Source organism: Lichenostomus cassidix, chromosome 5, assembly GCF_008360975.1.
Source record: "Lichenostomus cassidix isolate B80296 chromosome 5, HeHo_3.0, whole genome shotgun sequence".
Taxonomy (NCBI): Eukaryota; Metazoa; Chordata; class Aves; order Passeriformes; family Meliphagidae; genus Lichenostomus; species Lichenostomus cassidix.
Genome location: NC_139486.1, coordinates 21,200,301 through 21,223,757, shown reverse-complemented (window position 1 = coordinate 21,223,757; position 23,457 = coordinate 21,200,301). Strand labels below are relative to the sequence as shown.

The following is a 23,457-nucleotide window of genomic DNA, read 5'->3' as shown; positions in this document are numbered from 1 at the left end:
AATAAACAATTTTTAACCATAAAATAACCATAATTTTAATCATTTTCTATGATTATCAGATTCTGAATATGCAAAACATTTTTGATAGATTCAAAGCCCCTTGAAGGAAGATGTTATTCTTCTGGAATAAATCTGTTTGTGAGTTTTTGCTGCTGGTTTCATATTTTATTTAGGGGAAAAAAGAAATATTTTAATGTAATTTGTTGAAGGCTAATTAGAGGTGATTGATAGTTGATGAATTTCAAAAGTAAGGTATTGGGGGGTGTTTCTGCAAGGCATTCATCCTAGTTCTTTATATTCCAGTGGTGCTGATATTTTCTAAACTTTGTGGAATCAAGTCCCTTAAATGTTCAATATCAGTTAATGCAAAGGAATAGATGTCTTGTTCTTGTTTTTATACTTCTTTGTAATATATTTATGAACACAAATAAATGAGGCATTAAATGGGGCAGTTCTGATAAATTATTTTTGTTTGTGCTTATGAGGATATGTGTTTACAAATATTGTGGAAAGCATAAGATATTTAATAGTGTGTTAAGTATTTTTATAGTTTATAGGTAATTAATTATTCCTTACATTTTTTTTCCTGTCTTATTTTAAAACTGTGTCTTTCTGATGTGTGAATAAACAGCTGGTTCTTCGTTGGCTTTCATTTTTATTAAGAAGGATGATTCCTGGGAGAGTTAAAGGCATTGTGGTTGTGTTTTGTGTAAACCAGAGCTAAAATATTGTTGTCTTAGGCTGTATTGTAGTCTACTGTTTTCAATGAGGCTCAGGTTTCACTCTGCCGAAAGACAGTATTTAATTGATATCATTGAAAGCCTTTTTCCCCCCTCCCTCTGTTTTCTTCATTTGAGGCATTCAGCGGTGTGTAGAGATGCCAAGGTAGCAAAACAGGCCACGTGCTTTGTAAAAGGCAGGCTAATAGCACTTTTGATGGACGTCTGATTTTTAAAGTGCTGTATCTTTCATTAAAATTTACATGTGAAGTAAGGGCAAGCACAGTGACATGAAAGCTAATGCAAGTTGCACATCTTGACATAATAACAATCACAAGAAACTGGAGATCCCAGATGGCAGCTTGGCCTTTGCCATCCTTTTAATAAGCTACTAACTGCTAATTATTGCACTGTTATGGGCAAGTTAATTTACTGTTGACTCTTAAAGAGACATTGTGCATTTTCCTGGCATTTAGGTTTTTCAGTTTAGATTTGAAAGTGTTTTTTTCTCTGCAGATCGAGGCCCTTCCAGTGGATGGTAACAAAGAGACAAAGAAACAGAGCAGGAAATAGACCATAATAAGCAGTGGGCTTTTTTGATAATAGCACTATAGGGTTGTGGGGGTTTGGGCCCTTCTAGGGCATGGGTTTAGAGCTGAAAAGAACACCAGCATGTATATTAAAGCTAGAATTGCACTTTTGCCTTTAACAGAATTAAATGCAGAATTAGTATTATCATTAAAATAAATAGAATGTCTTTCCATTAAAAAATTGAAGCTTGAGATTCTGAAAATAAGATAAACTAGAAATAGAAAGTCAAAATTGTGGGTTCATTTCTTTTGCCAGAGATGATTTGAAGGCAAAATTTCAACTCACAAATTTGAAAGCTAAAACATCCACAATATTATTTTTTTTAATTCTTCATTTTAATGTTACTTACCTAGTTGTCATGTTGCAGGGGAGGAGCATTATCTGTAAAACGCTCTGTAAAGCGTTATCTGTAAAAAATATATATATTTTTTTAAAGTGATTTTTTTCTTGTTCCAGTTGAAATGGACATTCAGTAATGAGACCAGTCAGGGAGAAGTTTTGATCTAAGAACCTATTTAGGAATGAAGGAACAGCTGCAGTTTAAATGGACTCTAATTCTCACAGTTAATGCTGTTTTGTGAGCACATGATTGTCTGTGATAACGTTTGGGGGGAGTGTGGTGGGTAATAGCTTATTTCCTGGGCTTTATGGTAATGCAGCAAAATGATGATAATGCCATTCAGGAACTGAAATAGACCCTGTCACACACATCAGATAGTCCTGCAAAAATAGGAAACCCTGTAAAAGAGGGGAGTTTCCTCTTTTAAGGCTCCTTGTGGCCTTCTGTGGACTAGAGAGATAATGTTATGGTGTTTAGAAAATATGTGCTGTGTAAGCTGGATCTTATACATTAAGAATAAGAGCTTACAAACAGCAGCCTTATTTGCTGTGCTTTACCAGCTGGTAAATATTTTGACTAGAGATCAGGGAATAACACACCATGCAAATGGTTGTAAAACTATTACTGTGAAGAAGGTCATGCTTCCTCAAATTGTCTGATATAATGTTATCAGTATCATAACTGCGTATTATGATACATACTGACACATATGTGTGTCAGTTATTAAGTCATGTCTAATGGTTTGTGATTTCCCCCGCATCAATATTCCAGGTTTTAATTCTGATTTTGGCAAAGCATATTTTCCTGTGATACACAGCACCTTTCATTTATTTGGCCATATTCACCTGTTTCATGGAGCTAGAGCTCCTTCTCATGCTGGTTTTCATTTCCACATTTGTTTCAAGAGCCTTGATAGTTTTGAGTAGAAATCAGTACTGATAGGCTATGAAATAAATAAGGGAAGATAATAGAAAATACCACTGCAGAGAGCAAGGAATCAGGTGTGAATGCAGCACTCATAGTTTGTGGCATATTCATTTGTTCTTAAAGGTTTTTGTTTTGAAATTTTTGTTCCTGACAACCTACCCTGCAAGGTGCTGTGCTGAGTCTACTGTGTTTCTAATAAGCAGCTGGAGAAGCCCATAGAAATTAGTGGTGTTTTGCAACTGGAAATGTGTTGTGTACCTGCAGGGATAAAGTCTCACAATTCTGTTTTAGAAGGATTTTCTGTGAGATATTTGTCTTGTATTAGATGTGTTTTTTATACTGAGAGGTTTGATGCAATGGTATTAAGGGCCATATTTTCACTGCTCTGAAAGCATTTTGTTGTGGTACACCTGATACTGAGGCAGAGGAGATGCACTGATGTAAAAGAAATAGTGCGGGGAAGAATCTGACTCTGAAACTGTTCCAATACTAACCTGAGATATTCTGGATCATTCTCACTAAATTATGGCCTTAGTTCTCTTTTTAAACACTGCAAAGCATTTAGTAGAAATAGTTCTTTACCAGCACTGCTTTGTGGGGAAAGGCTTTAAACAGAACTGGTACTTTTAGGATTTGTGTACACAGTTGTCACCATTAAAAAGTCAGTAGCATTTGCCAGGCAGTACCACACAGTGGTGCCTGAGAAATCACCTCCTCTCCTACAGTAGAGCAAGAAGATGGTATGTAATATTTGTAGGTAAGTGTTTACGATTTGATTCTGTCAATTGCATGCATTTTAACCAAGCTTTTCTTTCAAATCACAGTTTGATTAGGAAACTGCTTATGGGTCAGATTATTTCTAAAGCAAAACATGATTCCTTCTAATTGACCAAATTCTTTTTACTGAAGACTTAAAAAAAATTCAGTATTTTCTCTAAAATAATATGTCTTTGTGATTGTTCATTGTTAATAGTGGTAACAAAAATGTATAATGTGTTAAAATAATTGTATTTTAAAGGGAGCTGGGGTATTACTAGGTGCAGTGAATTGCATTAAGCCAGCATTATGAAGCACACACCTTTATTCCCCTAATTGCTGGTATATTAATAATGACCAGGTTGATGATGAATGTTCTGATCACCAGCTGGGATCAGATAATTGCATTTGATTATGTAAAGAGTTAGTTGCTATAAGCCTTGAAATATTAAAACTTGGCTAGAATAAATATCACTGAAGAACCTTTGTCTTTTACATGTGTATTCAGCTGCCAGTTCTCTGAGCAATTCTTGGTTCACTCTATAATGTTGGGAATCAAACTGTGAACAGTTATTTTCCAACCCTGTGAATGTTGATAAAAGGATCTTGCATAGCTGTTGGCTTGTCCTGTGAGGGGAGAGCACATTGCTGCATCGCAGCACAGGGATTACAGGCTCTCGCTTAGCTCTGCATTACAAACGTTGCAAGCTTTTTTAAAACCCAGGGCAGCCCTAAAATCGCTGTGCATTTGCATTTCCCAGCTCTGACGAAGGACACACACGTTTCAGGCACTAGTGCCTTGCAGGACTGGCTGACTCCATCATCCAAATAATACATTTATCTGACCATTTTCATATTTATTTTGGATAGTCTTACTCTGCAGACAGTCTCAGAGAAGTCTGTAGGCATGTGTGCAAGCTGCATTCTACATGTGTTTTTTATCCTTCAGTTTACCAAATTATTTTTCCCCAGAATTTGTTCAGTTCCTAAATATCCATTGATTTGCCTTTCTCCTGTTGGTAAATTGCTGAAAAGAAACATAACTTGCTACTTGCCTCATGAAATACTGTTGTAAAGAAAGCTTTATGGCATTGATCATCTGCAGTTTGAACAGAATATAATTTTTGCCATAATGTATCCGACCATTTATGCCAGATTGTGGAACAAAATCTTTGCCTAAATTTGGAAAAATCAGAATGTTCAGATTGTAAGGCTTTCTTTAGAAATGACTTGCTATACTTCAAGTACTTGAGTTGAGGCTCACCATTTCAATTTATCAGTCAATTTTATAGTAAGATATGATACTAAGGAGACATTAGTAATTTTTCTCTGCTGCATTCTTGTATTTTATTTATTCTCTCTATTGACTCCATCTTTAAAACAGATGTATATTAAGAGAAATCTATGGACACTTTATTTCCTGCTATGCTGCACTGTATGTCCATAATAGAATGAAAGTACTATGTGGTGGATGCACTTATTGTATTATCAGGCAGAAGTATGAGAGTTCTCTTTGATTTCCCAAATGCTGATTTTTTAAATTATTTTTGGTGTCAGGGAAGAGAAGAGTGGAGAGATAATATCTGATTTTCTTTCTTTTTGTCTTCTAAGGTACTTTTATTTAAACCAGTGCAGTTTTCTTACTAATTTTCTCCTTCAGGTGTTTGTTATCAATCTGCTGGGTTAAACTTTGTGCTATTCCATCAGGCAAGTTTGGTAAATGTTGATCAGTGCATGAAATCAGTTCTTAAATGGTTGCAAAATTGCCTTCCTTCAGACTGTTTTGATCACAAGGGCTTTCAAGTGTCAAAGTCATTTGGAGAACTAGATAGATAAAATGCATGAGCACTAAGCTTTTTCCAGGATAGAATAAATAAATGTGTTTTCTACTGTGTGCTCTGCCTTTGATAGTGATTTGTTAAAAGGCAAAAAAAAAAAAAGAAAGGCAATGATATTAAATATTTACAAGAGTGATTTAGTTGTGTAATCCTGTGCTATGCATCCCTGTTTAATAGTGAAATCAGCTACTGCTGAAGTAAATGCCATTAAACTGGTAGTGCTGTGAAGGTCACTGCCTATACAATGTCAAAGCAATTTATAGAGAATAATGATTTTTGTCAGCTTTCCAATGTACCAACGTCCCTCCTTTTTGTCTTCCAGAAATAACTGAAAATAAATTTATTTCAGAAATCACTTTGTCTTTGACTCTTCTCCCATCTGACTGATTTTGGAGCTTGAAACCTCTTTACAAGTTTCCATATTGATGAGCTCAATGGATAGACACTGATTCCCTTCTTTCTGGCCTTGAGCTCGTTACAACTCTATTTGTTGGGATTTCCAGTTGGCCGTTTCTCAGTAGTTCATTTTAAGAGATACTGAATTATGACCTCCACTCTTTTGAGTGATTGCTTTTCCTCCCTTGTGCTATTTCCAGCCATATCTGTCTGTGAATCTTGTGGAAAATTCTCTTTTTTTTGGTGTGCTGATTGTTTGTCATCAGCAGTGCACATGTAGCATGTTGGCAACTGACCAACCTCCTGAACTGGTAAGTGTCTTATAAATACTTGGAGTACATTCCTGCACAGCATCGTGCTTACTGAAGAGGCCTTAGAAGTGAGAGGTGTGTTCTTGGCTCTGCAGCTGACTTTCCCTGCGAATTGTTGGGGCCTTTGTGTGAAGTGGAGACAAAAGCCCTTCACCACTGCACAGGAGCTACTGCATTGGCACTTAGAGTGTGTCCTGAAAACAGTACACAGCGAGTACAAAGCATTATCATTCAGCTTCACATCCGTCCAGCAAGAAGGTTAATTATTTGTTTTCCTTGTTTTACAGTTGAATGAGCAGAAGCACAGAGAGATGGAGAGAGCTGGAGGAGAACAGGCAATAAATGCCAGAGTTCTCTTGTCCATTCCTGTTTCTGTAAGCACCAGTGCAATCTATTTTATAAACCACCAAATAAGTTGCTTGCTATACCAAGGACTCTCCCAATTAGATTCCACTTGCTAAAGCAATACTCTAAGAAGATTAAAACTGTATTTATCTATTGATAAACATGTACATGACCACAGAAATAGCAATCATATTTTATAAAGGGAAACAACACATATTCTCTGTAAAAAAATTCCATGGAAGGAAATATCCTATCATAATGCAAAGGTGCCCTGAGTGTGCTGTAAGGATTTTGTTGGGAAAGTACATTGAGCACAAGAGACGATGTGGGTTTCTCTTTGAAGGCATGAATTTTAAGGACAAGGGGAAAAGAACTTAGGCACTTAAATAGTCAAGGAGTGAAAATGTTTTTACAGTGAAGAGGAAGAAGAATGGATGCAGAGCATCATCAGCGAAAAGAGGGAAGGGTAACAGAAGGAAGAGCAGTAGAAACATAAATACTCTTATGTGGGAGAGTGTCCCAGTAAAGTAGTGGAAGAAGAATGTGAACACTGGTCTTTTGGACCGAGTAAGATGGGGAAATATCCCCACAGATTGTTTATTTTCTGAATATTAGGCAGCTAAGTGTTACTATTGGGAGCTTATTTTGGTAGTTGATTTTTGTGACATCTCATTCCACAATGCAATGAGAAGACTAAAGCCTTTATTTACTGACATGGCTTTTCATGGCCTTCTCCTCCAGGCCCATTAGCAGACCTTTCATCTGTTGTGAAAGAGGCTAGTTCAGCAGGGTGTCTGGAATGGATATGTATGTGCCTGGTTAAATCAGGCCTTGTGATTTCCTTTAGTCTGTTTTATCTGGTTCTTTGTCTCTTTTTATGCAAGTCTATGATTAGCATTGAGTTCTTCCCAGAATGCTGGCAATTATCTCACAGGTGAAAGGATTAAGAAAGAGCAGTGAGAATTACACTGGGATTAAATAAAACTGCCTTTGGAGTGTGTTTGTGGATGTGGTTTCTTTTTTTTTCTCTCTAAGCAAAGAGAAAGAAGAGAAGCCAGCTCAGCCTTCAGGTCTCTCTAGGGAGGAAAGTAATACCCTTGAATATGGAAAAGTAGCATCTCAGCTTGGGAGGAGGTCATGCTGAGAAAGGAAGGGTAGTGTTAAGGCACAAGATTTAGAGTCCTCAGTTCAGTTCTTGGTTGCTCTGATTTTGCTTCAGGCTGTTCTGATTGCCCAGAGTGAACCTCGGCTTGTCCATGTGTGAAATGGAAGTGGTGATAAGTTTCTTGTCTTATGTTGCATGAAACTAAATTAATTACTCTGTAAGTGTACTAGGTTTTTGGGTAGTAGGTACCAAAGAAGAGGATAAAGTATTCTTCTTATGCCCCACACTATGGTCACACGTGATTTCAGATGTTTTGAGTTATTTCTGTCCTTCTATTAGCTCTCCCTCTGTGTAAGGAGTGGGGGAGACACAATGCTGGTAGAAAAGGGGTGCTCGGCCCCCTCCGGGGATGAGAAGAGAAACTGCCCCAAGGGACTTGCATGCCCAGACTCTGTAGGGGCAACACTGTTTGCAGGCTGGGTCCTGCTGCACCTTACCAGCAAACTGGCCTGGAGACTGGCTTGTGCTTCTACAGGGCATGGCAGAAGTCACCCCTGATGGGAGCCTGGACTTTGGGCTGTAGCCCTGGGCAAAGAATTGAGTTTACCTCTGTTATTCACCTCCTCTGACTCTGGCACTGCTTGGGTTTACAGTGCAGCACTGCCTGAAGATTCTGAGAGAAATTGTGCTGTGGTGCTGAGAAAGCAAATAATTTCAGTAAACAAGAGATCTTCAACCAGATCAGGTGGCTCAGGGCCTCATTCAACCTGACTAGAATGTTTCCAGGGGTGGAGCATCCACCAGCTTTCGGGGCAACCTGTTCCAGTGTTTCATCACCCTCATTGTGAAAAATTTCTTCCTTATATCTAAACTAAATCTACCCTCCATTAGTTTAAAACCATTACTTTCTGTCCTGTCAATACAGGCCCTACTAAATTTCTGTCCCTGAGACTAATTAGTTGCAGCTTGTACTACTCAGAGGAACAGACTTTCCAGGAGGGAAAGGAAGGATGCTCTCTTTCCAAGAGGAAGCATGTTCTCTATTCCTATACAGGATGGTTGAAGCCAGAGAGAGGCAAGTTAATAATGGGGATGTTGACTTCTCACCTTGGGACTGTATCTCACCTCTGAACCCACTGCTTGCTCTCCACTGTGCAGCTTCCAGTTTTCGGAAGTCCCTGCTGGCTGCTCTCCAAGCGGCAGCTGTGACTGACAGGCTCCTAACGTATTTCATCTTGGGGTGAGATCTCCTTCAGAGAAGTGACCAGGGCAGAGACTTTTTCAGCCTACCCTTTCTACTGCTCTCACTTTGTGTTTTACCACTGTGTGTGCTGTCCCCATTCACTCAAATCTTTCAATTCTGTTCTTAGGGACTACAGTCACAACAGTGGCTATGACTGTCTTTACCCTTCTCTGTTAGACATACCAAGAAAAAGCCAGTTAATATTTGTTGTCATAGCTTTTGTGATAAGTGTCAGACATATCCTGACTTTACTAATATTGTTCTGGTTCTGAGTTGGAGTAGTGATGCCCTTCTGTCAGTTAAGAGTCAGGCATCATTAAGATGAGGTATAAGTGGAAAGGGGGGGATTCTGCCCTGTTAAGTCCACACAAAGATTTTGGGTGGAGTTACTTCATGGGCATTGCTGCATGCTTTTTCAAGTGGTCTGATATTTTTTTTGTTAACCCTTCACATGGTTCATCTAACACAACTCTTTCCCTCTTATAATGCATTTGTTCCTTTGATTGGAGCGTGTTTGGCTGATGGGTAACCTTGGGGACAGGAACAGAAAGTTCCCAGAGCTTTGACCATGTATAATACGAATTTGCAGAAGTTATAAATAAAAGTTTTCCACGAGAATACCAATATTCTCATTCAGTAGTTCCATAATTATGATTGCGTAAGCCTCTGTTCTCTTGCTATCTGGCGATCATTATTTCTCTTGTATTTTTTTATTCTGATTTTATTCTTAGTATGTCAGTTTGCTTTACCTTGTTTATATTGATGGATAGCTGTGATTAAAAAATCTATTTTGTTCCTAGTATATTTATATCAGAATAACTGCCAGTATCTTTCCATTTATGCCACATATCTATTCCAAACACATTTTAAAGTGTCTCTGTATGTTACCCTGCCTGACTAGATGTGGTGCTGTAGTACAGCTGTTTTATTTTGCCCCACAACTCTACCGCTCAAACCCCGATTTTGTCTTGCTTTGACTTGCCATGCAGTGCTGGGTCCCTCTGGCACCCTGGTCTAGGGCACTGATGCCATCCCACTGCTCAGACTCCACGTTAGGTTAGTGCACATCACTCTGGACCTTCAGCAGGTAGAGTTGCGACAGCAGAGCTAGAAACAGGATACACTGGTAGAGCTGTGAACAGGAGGCACTGTGTAGTCACGAAGAGCACTTAGTATTTTCCATTTAACAGAAGACAGTGAAGGACAGAGGCTACCTGATTTTCCACAGAGATAGGGTGAACTACTAAGGCTGGGAATGGAGCCCAGAGACTCAGATTCCCGTTGGCACAAAGCTACTGAGCTGAGGGAGCTTTCAGCTGAACACGCTAGGTACAGCAAGTCACATCAAAGCCTCATTTAGAAGTTGGCCTAAGCAATGGTATTATTCTTAGGCAATATGGAATTTCCTTCTGTTGCTTTTTCCTTGTCTTTCACAGGCATATAATATTAATTAAAAAGTCCCTACTGCATTTGAGACACTGGCTTGCCAAGAAATGGGGAGAATAACTTTCATTATACATAGAGATTTCACTTTTTTAACAGAATGCTTGAAGAATGGAGGGAAACACTGGAACAACAAGACTGATTCATGAGTCTCATATTACAAGATTATCTATCTTTTTACTGAGCTGCGTATTTATTACATGGCCAGTCTCTTGTTACAGGCCAGTGATTGCCTAGGTTCAGGTGTTTACTTGGTGACTGCTGGGATGCCACATGAACAGCTGTAAACAGAGCCAGTTATTCAATCCACTCCAAAACAGGTTTGATTGTGGGTCTCCAGTCTTTCAAGGGTACAATTCCAAGCCAAAGCAGGCAGGAGGCTGTCCCACTGTCTGGCAGGTCTCTCTGCTGGTGTCACTACTGCTGCCACTGCTGGAAATAGTTAGAAATGTTCATATGAATTTTCGGCAGGGGCAAAACAAAAGGGTCTGGGGGCAGTTGGCACCCTGGGGATGGGGCAGGGAGTGTCAGAGACTCTTATTTAATCCATTCTTGGTACCTCTTGCTGTCAAGTGTTGGGATGGTGAGCTGATTAGAGAAGAAAAGTGAAAATTCCTCTTGCTCTATCAAGGCATTGGGGATTTATATTTCCCCCTTCCTAACTCTTTGCCCGCCACCTTTCAGGCATTACATCAAAGAAAAATATTTAAGTTAACCTTTCCTATTAAAATTTCTAGTATGTGAGACCCTAAAGTCCACAAGATACCTTTGTGCTGTATAGGATGATAATGAAATACATAAAAATTAGCCAAACCCACAGGCAGTGGGATCATCAGTCTTTTGTGAGGCTGTCAAACCTTTCTGGATTTTACTAATGGTTGTGGTACATTTTGTGTATGCCTTAGCTGTGTGCTACAATAGTATGGCTATCATACTACTATAGTATAACTATCATAACTATAAAATATAAACTCTAGTCATTGTCTGCTCATGTTTCTTCTGGTCCTTTGTGTTACACTTTTAGAAAAATAAGAAATGATGGCAGCTTTTCAACAGTTAGATTCTCTGCATGCCTTAATTTGAGTCCTTTCCCAAACAATTCCATGAATTAACTTTCAAACTGTTTCTTAAAAGCATTATCAGCCTCTAATAAAATGATGGAAACAATATTAAAGATAATGAATTTGTAGCTATAGAGAGTAATAGAACCATAAACAATTATCAGTGGCATTTAATAAACAAAACTCATGGAAGACATTTGATTACTTTTGGACTCAGTTACAAAATTAGTGGATGAAAAGAAGACAGTGATTATGATACTTCTAGACTTCAATGTGTTATTTGACAAAAAGCCCTATTTAGAAAAAACCCCACAATTAAAATTTGGCTTTACCATGAAGAGTTTTTTAACATAAATTAGTAATTCAAAATTCAACAGCATTCTCATGAACTGAGAAGGCTAGATGAATTGGAAGTTACTGTCATTTCTGTCTAGTGCTTTACTTAGTGATCACAAAGAGGAGAAGAAATGACATATTAATGAAATGTGTATATTTGAGTAGAATGGAAAGTATTGAAATCATCAGTGTGGATAGAAAACAGCATAAATGTTGCATAAGTTGCATGACATCCTTTATAAAGCCGTAGGTGGATAATTCATCTCTAAAGACATCTGATAAGCTGCACCTAGACTAAACTTTTAAGGACCTTAAATACTCTAAGGTGGAGATATGTCAAGCAATTTGTAAGTATTTTGAAAGGGCTTGATGATTAAGATCATGCATGACTTGATTAAGAGGGAACAGACAAAGGCCTCATATGTATCGTTAAGTCTTCATGCTGAAAAAGTGGCAAGATATGAAACCTATCTCCAAACACATATGGAGCATAAATACACAGAAGAAAAAAGAATTATCTTGATGTTGTTTCAGAGTAATTATGTAGAAAGGGTGCTGTTCAGTCATACAAAGGTGTTCTAGGTCTAGTAGCAAGAGAGAATGTCTTAGCAATGAGAACTATAGTAATAGCCCATAGAGTACTTTACCAAGTAAAAAGATGCAAGCCACTGACTCCTGACAATTTTATTGAAAATAAACCATTTTGGGGAGCCAGCCTTTCTCTTCCACACCTAGTGAACATGAGATGGCAACCTAGAGGAGGATAACTAAAAGTTTTTCCCTTCTCCAGGGCTCAGATGTATCACTATATATATATATACACATTTTCTTCATTTTCCAGAGGTTCTTCCTCTGCTCCATGTTGACTTCCTGTGTGTGTTGCTTGCACTGACATCTGTATCTCTGAGGGAGCAATAAGCTGTTGTTGTATCAGCTAGCAATAAAAAAATAGTCCACCAAATGCAAACAAAATGCTTTCATAAAGGAAACTGTGTGGTTTGCCATAACTAAATTAGTGCTGATGCACTACCAGGCCTCTTTCTTCTTTTTCTGTGTGTTAATTTTGTTCTTCAGTCTCTCCATCTCTTCTAGCTTAATTACCCTCCCCAGACTAGAGACTGCTGCTGCCTTTTGGCTTCATTACCAGCTTTCATTTTCATTAAGAACCTTGTGCTAATGGACTGTTATAAAACAGTCATCACTGGCAGGTGTTGCCAAACGACTCTCAGCATGATGGCTTTTCTGTGCAGTGGAGCAGACAGTCTGGACATTGGATTCATGGAGCATCCAAGGGCTTGCAATAGAAGGCAAAGAGAAATAAGTTTGGTGGATCTCTCAAAGAAGCTCAAAGAATCAAAGAAGCTCTCAAATATTCACAATGATGGAAAAAGTACAGTGATGAAAAAAGAGCACTATGAGTAGTGACCTTGTTCTGAGACCACCAATAGTGCCAGCATCTCTTCAGGTTGCAAATATCACAGAACAGTTTCCCAAAGAGCTCTCTAGTAGTCACAAAAAACCTAATCCTTATACTCTTCCAGTTTAGAAGGGAATGAAAGTCTGAATACCACCTCACTGACTAAGTGAAATCATATATCAAAATAAACATTGTGGCTTATGTCATCCAACATTAGTGATGGGAATGCATATTTCTGCTGTAGTGATGTTGGTCATGTCTGCCTTTTTGTGCCCTCTGAACTGTTCAGTGGTTGTTACAAATATTCATCAGGGAAAAGCAAGGACTTCCTGTATTGTCCTTCAAGAAGCTGATTGTTCAAGCAAATAACTGGAGGCATGTCCCAGAAGAAATACTGTCAGATTTTGTCTCTTAAGAGGGGAATGAGGGTGTTTCAGCACTGAGGAACTGTAATAAAAAATCCTAATTCTGTGTTGATCTGCAGTCTGTAACTTTTGTTGTTGTTTCCAGAAGACCGTAAAAGCTGCCTAGTTATGTACCAAAGCAAGTACTGAGCAGGGGGACATGACAGATCCACTTGCAAATAAGCAAATTGTCTGTGTTGCATATTCTTTTCTGGCTTTTGGATTTGATTATACTTCCCATTTGTACTTTTCTTTCTTTCCAAATGCAAGCTTCACATCAGCTAAGTGATCTATGTATGCTTAAACATGGACTGACAGCATGGTATCACCTGCTTAGATAAAGTGATTTTCTTCTACCAGTTCTTTTTTGTCCTTTCTCAAGGCACTGCTCCCCTGCAATAGTCTTTTTTTGCAGATGGACCCATCTCACAGAGTAGTGAAAGAACACTTCATCTGACTGGCTGCAGGATATGCATTTTGCCTGGGTGCAAGAAAGTGTGCTTTCCAATAGTTCTTGACCTTTTGGCAGTCCTTGGGCCACTTCTGATAAAGAATGGCTTTTCACAGGCCAATGCAGTTAGTCTGCAGCTGTTCCTAGAAGAGGGTAGTGTCCATATTGACATGCAATACATGGCCAAATGCAGTTGTTCTTCCTTAAGCAGAACTTTTAATAATTGTATGGCAGATGGGATTTGTCTTACTGCTTACAATGCCACTCTCTCCTTAAAATTCATTCTGACCTTCAAAGGATGAGCTCAGACAAGACTTTTCAGAGCAAAGAAAAATGTGTTTCATTGGGGGACTAGGATCATATGCCTGGGGGAGAGGACCTTCTGGAGTGTGCAAGGGGGCTTGAAGATGACAGTGACTTTAGTAGAGAGGGGCTTTGCAGCACAGTGTGGCCAAAGGAGTATACTGGCAGGAGTAACCAAAGAACCAGATCTTAGACACTGTGGAAGGACAGACCTTTCTCCCAGGGACCCTGCTAGGACTGTGCACAGTGTGCTGCAACCCAGAAGATTATGAAACTGCATGTTCAAAGTGTCAGGCAGGAGGGAGAAAAGGCCCCTGGTAAAGGCAAGGCAGGTAACTTGAAACCTCTTTTTTTTTTCCCCCAGTGTGTCCTCTGTCCTTGCTTTGCATTTGGTCCATCCTAAAAGTATATTTGGCTTAGTTTTGAGTATAAAGTGCTTGTGGTCCTGCACACCACATGTACAAGCATGCACTGATGTACCTTTAAGCTCAGATCACATCAGGATCCCATCATAACTTTAAGGAAACTTTCGTAGTGGCTACAGGGCTGGCACTCAGCAGGCTCTGCTGGTCTTGTATAACTCTTGCTCTTTGCAGCACTGAATAATGCCAGAAACTTTCTGGACACCCAAGCTCCACTGTGGAGGTACAATTTTTGGACTTCCCTTTGGCTTTTAACCCTGTCTGAGACAGGGTTTATTAATAATAACAACAACAGATATTATCATTATTGCTGTTGTCATTTTCTAAGATGAAGTGGCTGCAGATGCAAAATTTTGCATCTTTTATATGAGCAAATCTCATAGGAAATTTCAGTGGTTTAGCGTAAGGGGAAATTGCTCCTGGTTTGAAGCAAGGATAATGTAAATAGGTATAAATCTCTCTCTCCCTTCCTCTGGTAATTCTGTCTAGGTCACATTGTAGAGCTTTTCCAGTACATGCTTAGCTGTGACCCTGTGTTTCTTCTGTGTCTTTTTCTTGTACTTACATAGATGTTGTGTATGTCTGGAGGATTCCACTTGTAAGTGATCAAAGTTAAACCTGTGCAGAAACTGGAGCTCAAATCACTTCAAAGTGGATTAGACTAAATAATGAGAATACTTCACTGGAGAATAATCTTACAGTGAATAGCAGGCAGTTTGGGGCAGAGCATAGGTTGTTGTAACCTGATGAGACATGGGGAAAGGTGTTAAAAAGCATTCTAGTGGTGAATATTATTTGTTAATACTGTTGCATTTATGTCCTATTCTTTTTCCATTTTTTTTTCTTCTTCAGGCTCTGTAGTGCTAGGAAGAATTTTGTGCTAGGAAGTTTCTCAGTACAGATGAGCCTATTCTCCTGATCCTGGCTCTTCTATTATGTTTTTGTTGGAGTAGCAGAAAAGTGAGAGGCCAGTACTCCTTACTTTCCCACTGGCACTTCCAATCTGTGAGTCAGATTTCTTTGTCAGTATTGGCTGTGTTCCCATAATTACTGTGTGGGCTAGGGAATGATTAGTGTCTTGTCTTCCAAAGGGAAGAGGAGGAAGAGGGTCCTGTAGGGAATTAATAGCATAGGAAGGGATAAATCCAAGATATTGACTATTTTTGGGTTTTAATACCATACATACTTTAAACATGAAATTTAAATATTCATCAGGAACGGTGTATAGTTTTGTCTGATATATTTTAAAAAGCCCTGTGGTAGGCAGAGCCATTATCTTCCTCCAGAAGGTGATTTACTTGTTATTGCTGAGCTGTGACTCAGGCCTTTCCTTCTGAAGGGATAAATCATTCCTCAAAGAGTAAATGTCACACAGAGATGTATCGGTGACTCCAGAAAAAGTTGCCCTTTAACAGCTTCCTGGTAACATTTCCCTTGCAGTGCTTGGGTAAATGCAATGACAAAATAAAGGGAGCATCTATCCCCTTCTTCTGCCCCTCTTCATCACAGCCTGTCAGTCCCACCTCGGGGCTGTTGTATCTTAAAGGGAATGACTCAGACCACTGGCAGAGCAGATAATGCCAAGCCAAAAGGAGACTGGGCACATATAAATCTCAGGTCTTGGGGCAGGAGCTGACTGAGACCTCACTGCATAATCACAGAGGCCACACTCTGTGGTGGGGTATGTCAACACAACTGTCTTGGAGTTCAGGGGACTAAGGCTAATCAATATCAAAGAAGAATCTTCTTGATAAATGAATGGAGTAGGAAGCAGGTGGTTCAGGGAAGGTTGGAAGGTCATAGGGTGGAAGGCCACAAGTACTGCTGAACCTTATGCTTAGGTTTACAGTTGTGAGCCAATAGAGAAATTATCTCTTAACAAAAGAGGGAATTCTTTATTATAAATCTAAAGATATGTGGACAGCAGGTCAAGGAAGGTGATTCTTCCCCTCTGCTCAGCTCTGGTGAGACCACACCTGGACAACTGCATCCAGCTCTGGGGTCCCCAGCACAGAAAGGACATGGACCTTTTGGTGCAAGTCCAGAGGAGGCCACTGAGATGTTTAGAGGGATGAAGCACCTTTCCTATGTGGACAGTCTGAGAGAATTGGGATGGTTGAGTGTGGAGAAGAGAAGGTTTTGGGGTGACAACATTGCAGCTTTCCAGTACTTGAAGGGAGCCTACAAGAAGGATGGAGAGGGACTTTTTACAAGGGCATGTAGTGACAAGACAAGGGAGAATGGTTTCAAACTGAGAGCAGGTTTAGATTAGATATTAGGAAAAAAATTTTTACGGTGAGGGTGGTGGGGCACTGTAACAGGTTGCCCAGAGTTCAAGGCCAGGTTGGATGGGTTTTGGAGCAACCTGGTGTGGTGGAAGGTGTCCATGCCCATGACAGGGGAGTTGAACAGAATGATCTTAAAGGTCCCTTCCAGCCCAAGCCATTATATGATTCTTTCATGTACCATCCTCATCACTTTAATAATTCCTGATTTTTTAACGGCAGCAGATTTATATGGAAGGATCTGTCTAGGCTGGGAAGTTGAAAATGGTATCTATACATTTTCTTATGTAGGTCATCATTATGAATATAGTTACCTTGGCTGGCAATGACTGATTACTCTTTCCTTCTGACAGCAAGATTAAGTGGTGAATTTTAGTCTTCTTGTGAACAGGAAGGAATAGGTGGTCTCATTTGAAGTCCTTGCCTCTTTCCCTTTGGTTACTTCAAAGGGGCACAGGCAATGCATGGCTGACCATTTCTCCTTTGTTTCTTTAGATCTCCAAGAAATCAAGTGTAGGCCTATTAAATACAGGCAAGTTCCAGCACCTGACATCTGCAAAAATAAGCAACCAAAGGCTTAATATTAAAGAATCAGCATCTGTACGTGGGTTGTGTAAAGATGTAGATAAGTACTGTGGTGACAGACATTGCTGCAGACCTCCATCTTTACAGAGGCCTTGGCTTGTCTTTCAAGGTGCAGACCAAAACTGGATCACATGAAGCTTTAGAGTAACGTAAGTGAGTTAAGGCCAAATATGCTGGAGCATATTAATATGCTTAATGAGATTGACCATCAGTGGGATTTTGCAGGAAGAAGGGAGGAGGGAGGAGAATTCAGAGGTGTGAGAAAATGCTGCTGAATTACTGTCCAAAGAAGAGAGACTTTCTTCATGTACTGTCTGGAGAAACAAGGCTTCCCATGGGTGTAAGTAATGCCACACAACTCTTGTTACAAAAGTGTTGTAATAGAATTAAAAGTAGTCATATGAGTATATTGTCTGACTGTACTGTAGTTTCCAAAAATTGAACAAATTTCTAGTTATAATATTAAACACCTTTCTTGACAGCAAATGGAGTGTACAGCCAAAATGCCAGAGGCATAGGAGCTGGAACAATAACTTGGATCCAGAGATGTTTTAAACACTAGTGTGCCCCAAAGTACCCCTTTTAAGCACTGCAATACCAGCCCTACAAGAAATGGAAGAATGGACCTTTGACACTGTCCCTACAAAATATTCTCTCCTTGGATCTATATGATTGATCTCTTTTAGTTTTGTGCAGGTCTAGTGATTTCAGCTGGGTAACCTCTAGAATTGAATATTCCATCCTGTATTTTCAGAGTTTCTCAAAGTTTTGATATTGGGGACTCATATTAGAGGTCAGTGAAAGAGAACAGTGAGCAATTTTTCTCAGGAACCTTGAATAATAGCCCTTTAAAGGTAGTGTTATTGCTCCAGTAAATTCCCAAGGTTCAAAATTTCTCTCATCTTTCAAATGCTTCATGATGTCCCAGCTATTAGTGAGGCCTATATCTTTCTGTTTCCTCTGCTAAAATAGCTTTGATCTTCCCTTTCTTCTCTTTTTCCAGACCTGGAACTACAGGCATAAGAGTGTCTCCCTGATCAGCACCAGTGGTTGGAATAGCCTTAAGTGTTTCAATTTCTTATTTCCTTACTCTTTAGCTGTTTTATTTTATTAATCAAAACTTTGAAGAAAAGTAGAAGCGGTGTGAAAGAGAGGACAGAAAGTTTTGTTGCATTCATAAAATGTTAGACAACGTCCGTTTTTCTTGCTCTCCTTGGTAAGAATCCAGGAAAAAGCAGAACCATTTAATAAATAAGCTTAACACAAAGTTTGTAAAGAGAAATGTGAATCAAGAGTTAAGGATCTGTGAAAGCACCTCATCCATTTCCCTGCTAGTGCTTTTTATGGCATAAAGTTAAAATAACAGTGTCCCTATGATACATTTTCTGCTGGTGTATGCACCATGTGAAGAAGAAATGCCTCTGTGTGTGTGTGTTTGCATATGCGTGGGCAGCTGGCTCATTTGTTGCTTAGGTATTCATGAGAGATTGCTGTCATTGTTCCTCATTTTATTAGCTTTTGCCAAGTACTTCCACTTGTACTAAGGACAGCAGGGTTTATGGCAGCGATATTTCTCACAGTGTCAGAGATAAAATATCAGGCTAATCACAGACACGCTGGTAATGCAAGTTGCAAAGGCTAGGCAGTCTTGTTACGAAGAAGTCCTCCTTGGGAGTGTTAAGTCTTCTATTGGATAAGCAGCCTAGAGAATTTCATACACTTCATAGTCTCTAAGAAGATAAATGATTTGTCTTAACTGATGGGGGCAAAGAGGGGGGAGATCTAATTTCAGTTGCCATTTTTCTTCCTAATTAGTAACTTAGACTCTCTCATATTTGGGGTTTATCCTAAGAGAAGCTAAGCACCCTGGACTCCACTGGTGTCAGAAAGAGTTTGAGGTGTTCGGTCTCCTATTGAATGAATTCCCTGCAAACAAATGCTTTCCAAATAGAGTTTTTCATGTGCAAGGCAGAGGTCAGGAGACAAAAAATATTGGTTTGAAAACAAACCAGTGGGAGATCACAAATCAGGATTAAAAATTAATAGGAAAAAATAAAAATTAGTGAAATAATACAAGGAAAAGCACTGGCAAAGTCAGATACAACCTGATACCCTGTTAGGGTGGTGGTAGCAGTCCAAATGAAGTAGCTCAGTTGAAGCAGTGATCCTGTGGAAGGTCTGGTCTCCACCTGAAGGTCCAGTGATAGCTCTCATCCTCTGGGAACCCACTAGGCAGGGCTGACTTAGGTAGTTCCAAGGCCAGGTTATATGCAGGTGGGAATGCTTGGCTCCTCCCTCCTGGGTGGAGCATCTCACAATAGGATGAGATAATTCCATGAGTCATGGGGCTGTTATCAGGGGTGAGTCCTATCAGGAGATAACAGCTAATGGCCCACAGCTGGTGGTAATAGAATGCTTAATTACATCTATATTGTAACCTAGGCCAGGAAAGAAAGACAAAACTGTTCTCCCTAGTCCACTTGCCCACTTCCTTTCCATTTTTTTTTTCGCAAGATTAAGAAAATCTCATCCCTCTGACATCATGTGGAGCATGATCTCCCAAAGGGAAGTGAAGAAGAGAAAAGGCTGGTATTTGTTTTTCTAGGGGAAATGGCATTGATTCTATCCTGAAGTTAGGCATGTCCCCCAGTGTTAGAGCTAGGCTGAACAAAATCTCCTTTGAGGAGTGGAGGTTTAGATTCATTTGGGCTTGGACACCTGAGTGTCACATCCAACCCTGTCGCAGTTATTCCAAGGTCTTATAACTTGTTTATTCTTACAACTTCACTAGGATAACATATATATCTTTGGGATAAATAGACAGCATACAGTATCTAGCACGTACATATGCATATTCCGGGATACTTGGAGGAGCTGCTGTCAGTCCTACCACTGTTAGGATGAAATTAGTGTAGAACCTGAAATCTGGTGTTCTAGGAAAAACAGGGCTTGAACAAAAGAAAAATAAAGGGTATTTTTTGGTAGCATAGAAGTAATTACAAGCTGATAACTTTCAGCTGGTCACCTTCATTTAGAAGCAATGTCAAGTTTGAGAGGGAAAAGAAGGGAAAATCCATTGCAGAAGGCAGTCTGCCTCATTTTGGCAGGAGCATGGGCTCTGAGTTTTTAGAACATTAAAACAATGATGAAATTAGGTCACAGATTCTAATTCAGCCTTGATCAGCTTCCCCACTTCTAGTAACAATTAAATGCTTATCTCTTCCTTTCACATACATTAAATTAATCAGCCATGAGCTAAAAGTAATACAGTGCTTTGGCTTAGACCCACCACATTTTCCTTGTAGCTTAGACTTCTGCTGGTTCAGTACATGTGCAGAGGACTGAGAAGATCTGTGGCAAAAGCCAGTATAGTGTTTCTTAACAAATATTATTATATTTGTATATAGTAGTACTATAATAATCAAACTTTTTCAATGAGAGGTCACTAGAGGAGGGGAGATGTTCTGGTGTACCATGTGGCTAGTGAAATTGTGATGATATGTGTTTCAGCAGCACTTGTGTATTAAACTAGGTACTATCCATCTGCTTAGTAAGAGAAAGTGCTTGACAGTGCTTAAAAACTGTAAGAGACAGTGCTTGACAGTGCTTAAATACTGTAAACCCCCAGAGCAAATAGGTATTAGAGGAGGAGAAAGACAGGTCATTAAGAGATACAGAGAAAGAAGAAGGTACTTGTCTGTCCCAGTGTATATCCCAACCAGTTGTTAACCTTGTGTATCAGGATTTCTGAAAAAACATCTGCTGAACTCAAATAGATTTGAAGGTATATGTGTTTCAGGACAAAGTTTTTCTAAGCCATAGCTGTATGTTCTGGTAGAGGCAAACATATTGCCCCTCACTTCCTAATCTAAGTCATCCAGAGATAAGGATTCTCTTCAGATGGTAAATAGAACTTGACACTTGATGCTCAGAAGTTTCATTTGACTTTTGTTAGTGTAGTGCCCCACCTGAGTTAAGGTGGCTGACGTCTAGCAAGCTTGCAACTTAGCTTCTTGATGACCTGGTAAATGTGTCCTCAGTTATCAATAGCTTTGTCCCTCTTTGTGACACTGCACACACTATTTGAAAGATAGCTATGATGTCTTTGGGGGTAGATGTTAGATCAAGACTTTCCAGAGTAATAGTACCAGATCTATCACTTTTAGTTTTTATATGGCTTTAGGCATGCCCTACAACCCTCCCTTGATTTTTTTTGCATTTTTGGCCTGTGAAGTTGAGCTAATGCATGCACTCTGGGATGCTTTGAGGCTTAATTTGCTTCCAAAACCCAGTAGGCAAAGCTCCGAAGATCTGTACATAAAGAACAGTTAGTAAATTGTTTTCTTGGTGAAGCACATTGGTGCTTCAAAACTTCAAAACACCAACACGTTTTGAAGCATCTTGATAGTTTTAAATTACAGTATTTGTTATCATTGTTTGTCATTCTTTTCCTAAAGAAGAGTCTTCACTAGAAATTCAGGGTGTGAAGTTAAATCAAAATGTATCAAAGTATATGACATCCAAGCCTGGAAGCTGCAGGTCAGATCACAGACCTTCTGCAGGGATTAGTGTGTGACTCAAAAGTAAAGCCTGAAGAGGCCATGTCGAAAAAGGCCCACCATTTTATTTACTGTGCCTTTACACTGTGCACGGATTTCTGATGCATATCTGAGTCAAGCTTGAATCTTCCTTGCCCCAGGACACAGCCTCTTCTTATTATTAGTGTAGTCTATCTCATTTAAAATGCTTTTGGGAAGTCTTCAGACTACATACACTCTTATGCATCTAAGGAAAAAAACTACTATAACTTTGAATGCTATAAAATTAATGACAAAGATAAAAATATGTACTGCAAGTAAGCATTGAAGTGTACTGCTTAGGAGTGTGGGTTAGGGAAGATTACCCAGCTTTGTCTGCCTTTGTGATATTATCCTTTTAATTTTATGTGTCTTACAACTACTGTAAAGATATGTGTTGCTTAGTGCTTTTTTCCCGATCGGAAAGAACATCCTTCAACTCTATGTTGCTATTTGTGCTCCCAGGCCAAGGAAGTAGTGACTTATATCTGTGAAATACAAAGTAAAGCTGATGGAACTGCTGTTTGAATGAGAGGAAACTTGGCCTTTGAGTTTTCCAGGGGAGAAGAAGGTGGCAGAAATGCCATTTTCCATGTTGAGCATTTATCGGTCTGCTGGAAGTGCTTGCTGAAGTGTTGATTTGTAAGCAATGGGCTAAGAGAAATTTGAGGATAAGAGAAATTCCAAATGATAAATGCAGGGTATAGTCAATTGGAGCTAGAGGGTGTCAGCTGAGGTTGGGCACAAACCTGCACATGTTAGCAGTACCCTGGCTGCCACCATCGGGCAAGAGCAAGGACTTTGCTGGTAGGCAGGGGTGATGGATGGCCCCAGGGAGTACGTGCAGCAGAAGCAGTTATGTGATATAGGGTGCACACTGCAAGCAATTACAATTTGAATAAGTTATCAATGAAAGGAGGTAGGGGACTGGAAAGCAGCTTTATTAACCCCCTGAAGCTATGTTCACAGCATTTTAAAAAAGTTTATGTATTGCTGTGAATTCCAATCATGGTGACAAATGCTGGTGCCCAGAGAGTTCGTGATCACAGCCTCTCTAGCAGGCAGTGCTTTACCAGAACAATTCAGAGAAACAATCCTTATATATTCAAAATAAAAGGAATGAGGAAGATGAAGTGTAAAACCCTGGACAAGGACAAACCTTGTAATAAATCCGGCCTCAGGTTTTCTTAGTGTCTTCGCTGGCTTTGCTGTCTCATGAAACAAACATTCCTGGTGCTATCTATCCCATTTTGTGCTGTGATACAGTCATTTAATTCCAGCTAAGCTGAATGAACAGGGGAACAAAGCTGGAGGAAAATCTTGCTGACAAAATACTGGTCCAAATCAGGGTTACATATTCAGGAGAAGCAACAGGGAAGACACCAACCAGTAAGTAAAACTAATGATGGCTTTGCACCACCTTTGTGCCTTCAGGTTTTGAAACACCTCAGTGGACCTTGTGTATTTCAATCCAGCAGCTCACAGCTGCACAGTTTGGGGGATCTGTTGATTGTGGTTAGAGCCAGGAACCATGTCCTCTCTTTTCATCTGCATCTCCTTTGGTGTATCACTTGCTGTAGCCTGTGAAAGGGCAGCAGAGTG

At 39.6% G+C, this 23,457-nt stretch overlaps 1 protein-coding gene and 1 long non-coding RNA gene across 15 annotated transcripts in view; one reads left to right on the top strand and one right to left on the bottom strand.

Annotated features, from left to right (window-relative positions):
* The window catches only part of NRXN3 (neurexin 3), a 982,570-nt gene that overhangs the window by 101,074 nt on the left and 858,039 nt on the right, over positions 1 to 23,457 (top strand). The gene's annotated exons all lie outside the window — the stretch shown is intronic.
* LOC146436092 (uncharacterized) lies at positions 16,034 to 21,261 on the bottom strand. Its single transcript, XR_014852511.1, has 3 exons — positions 21,139 to 21,261; positions 17,008 to 17,246; positions 16,034 to 16,589 (listed from the first exon to the last, which is right to left on the bottom strand). It is a non-coding gene; the product is annotated as an uncharacterized LOC146436092 (long non-coding RNA).